Below are 2,899 nucleotides of genomic sequence, written 5' to 3'. Positions count from 1 at the left end.
TGATATGGGTAGTACAAGAGTAGATCTACCACGAGATCAGAGAGGCTAAACCCTATAAGCTAGCCTATGGTATGATTGTTGTTCGTCCTACGGACTAAAACCCTCCGGTTTATATAGACACTGGAGAGGGCTAGGGTTACACAGAGTCGGTTACAATGGTAGGAGATCTACATATCCGTATTGCCAAGCTTGCCTTCCACGCCAAGGAAAGTCCCATCCGGACACGGGACGAAGTCTTCAATCTTGTATCTTCATAGCCTAGGAGTCCGGCCAAAGATGATAGTTCGGCTATCCGAACACCCCCTAGTCCAGGACTCCCTCACATAGCATGCATATAGACTCATTATCTTGTCGCTAACGGTTTATCTTGTGAGTGTAGGTGGCATGGTTTCGATCCACAACATGCATCCTCTTTCTTACTATGCCTGCTCTTTGGTGTTAGGCGCCATCTCTGTCCCAGCAGAGTGATGCCCTGGTACCGAGTGTTCCGGACACCATTGGCAGAAGTTATGCTCAGGTATCGTGTCGATATCTTTCCGCCACCCACACACATTATTTCGGTGATAGACTTGTCTCTATCCCGATTCATGCCTTCTATCTCATTCCTTTGGCAACCCTTACTGATCTACGTTATCAGAAGAAGGGCAATGCTAGCAAGCCCAGTCTTCAACCACTATCCTATCATGTCATCTCGTTGTTTGGACGTGTACGATTCCCTTTCGTACGCTTGATGATGATGTGGTCGTGACCTTCATGTCTCGCTACATGATCACCAAGTCCGTCCTCGCCTCTGTATCAATCCAGATCCAACCGATGTTTAGCCAGCGCTTGGTGTAGCCTTGGTTACACCAACCCTTTCCACATATGGATTTCACTTTCGTGCACACCGTCACAGCATATTAGACCACCATACAAGAGTTTCCGCGAGATTTGTGTGCTTAGGTGTGCATGCATATTATTGTGTGAGTAGCAGTAATATGTGATGTTGCTTGACTAATTTTATTATTAGTATGCCTGTGTGCTTTTGTTTTCATTGTTTCTTTTGTTTCTTTCTTTGAGCCTTCAGTGTTACAATTTTTCCCCTTATTAAAGTTGCTCCTCAACCGACACCGGACCCGAAGAGTCAGCAAGGAGTTCAAATGTCTGGAGGCTCAGCTAAACAGAATGGAATTATCAGCAGACAACCGTGAAATTTAGAATATCTCGTCTGAATGCAAAAGAAATCCTGGATGGACTGTTAGTATCAAGTTTGCAGTAGCATGCACTCCTCACAACCGTATGGAATTTTCAGCTGACTGCATTGAGATTTGCGGATATCTGATCGTGATACGGGTAATCAGGTTTGCCTCAGTATGCACTCTTCATAGCAGAAATGATCAAACCAGCAAGAAGATAAGCTATGCTCAAGGTTGACAGTATATTATTAGTCAAAGTGCATCTCAAGAATCAGATCCTCAACAGTTTGGTCAGAAGCAAGAATCAGTCAGAATGCAAGTCTGCCTCGGGAATCAGATTCGCATGCGGTCAGCATACCACCAAGGTATTTCAAGTCACTCGAACGAGGATCTGGCAGTCAAGTGAGGATTGTTAAATAAGGAAGCCAGCTATACATCGCATTGTGACAAAGGATTATGAAGATTGACGACAACAATGAGCCCATTACAAGTACCTGTGAGCCTGGAAGGTGATCCTGGTGAACCCTTGTCCTGTTTTCTCCAGTAACGGCACCATGCCTGTGATCTGAGCTGTTTTTAGCTATCCGGGGTGGATGCCGATATTTTTATTTCTCTCTTCAACAACTACCACGAGTTCTGAGCTACTTTTCGGCCATCTCGTACAACTGTTGAGTTTCTTTTTGTGACAGTAGCCCTATAGCTGATTTTTGTCTATTTTAGGGAGCTGCCACTTTCTTCTTATCGACCTGGTTTCATGCTCTGAGCTGCTTTTCAGCCGTCCTGAGCCGTGGTTGAGTTATTTCAGTAATGCCCATATCTGAGTTATAAAGACCGTTCTGGTGGCTACTAATTTATTTTCCAATTTCTTGCAAGGGTTCGGATGATCATTTTCCTACGGCCAGAACTTGGGAGGTGCCGAACCTGCCATTTAATGCGTAACCATGTCAAAAGATGAGGATATGAGTACGCATGTCAGAAGATTGCACCCGGCAGAACCCATCGTCACACGGAGAAACAATATGACCCCGCTCCTTTACCCAAGGATCTAGGCAAGAAAGCAGTAATGAAGGAGCAAGACTGATACTTGTTGCAATAACTGCATGGTGTAGATACCCCGGACAGTCTGAGTCACTATGGATCACCATGGATATTCACCTAAGGGGGGTCTACTCAATTTTTGTTTGACTCCAGCAACTATGGTAAAGCATCACATTGCATACTATCCCCAAGGATATGCCGACAGAATGTGTGAGTAGGATGTGGGATAACCGTCTGGAAGCATGTGCCATCAATTATGAGAATCACCAAAGGATAGTTTGGCATGAATAAAAACTTCGTCTGTCGGAACTACGATCAGTCTAGTCTGCGGATAATATCATAAAGGTTCGTACGCCTTTATACTAGCCAAGAAAAATATTTGGAACGGATCTGATACTCAAGAAAGTGGAGCGAGTTATGATGATTCAGAAACTTCTGCGATGAGTCAGAATCTATCAGAAAACGGTTATGCCTCAACTCACAGTTTGGAACCCGAAGGATCTACATTCAATGGAGAAACCCGATGAAAGGAGTCAGAGCTTGGGTGTTCATCAGGAAAATCTGATCATCACTTCATGGAAGATTGTCAGCACAAACACGGCCATCGGAAATCACCCTCGAATTTGTGAGACAGGCAATATACCTCAGTTAGGATAATCTATCGTAGTCAGCTGAGTCAGCAGATA

Source organism: Triticum aestivum, chromosome 2B, assembly GCF_018294505.1.
Source record: "Triticum aestivum cultivar Chinese Spring chromosome 2B, IWGSC CS RefSeq v2.1, whole genome shotgun sequence".
Taxonomy (NCBI): Eukaryota; Viridiplantae; Streptophyta; class Magnoliopsida; order Poales; family Poaceae; genus Triticum; species Triticum aestivum.
Note: the sequence above shows the minus strand (reverse complement) of the source record.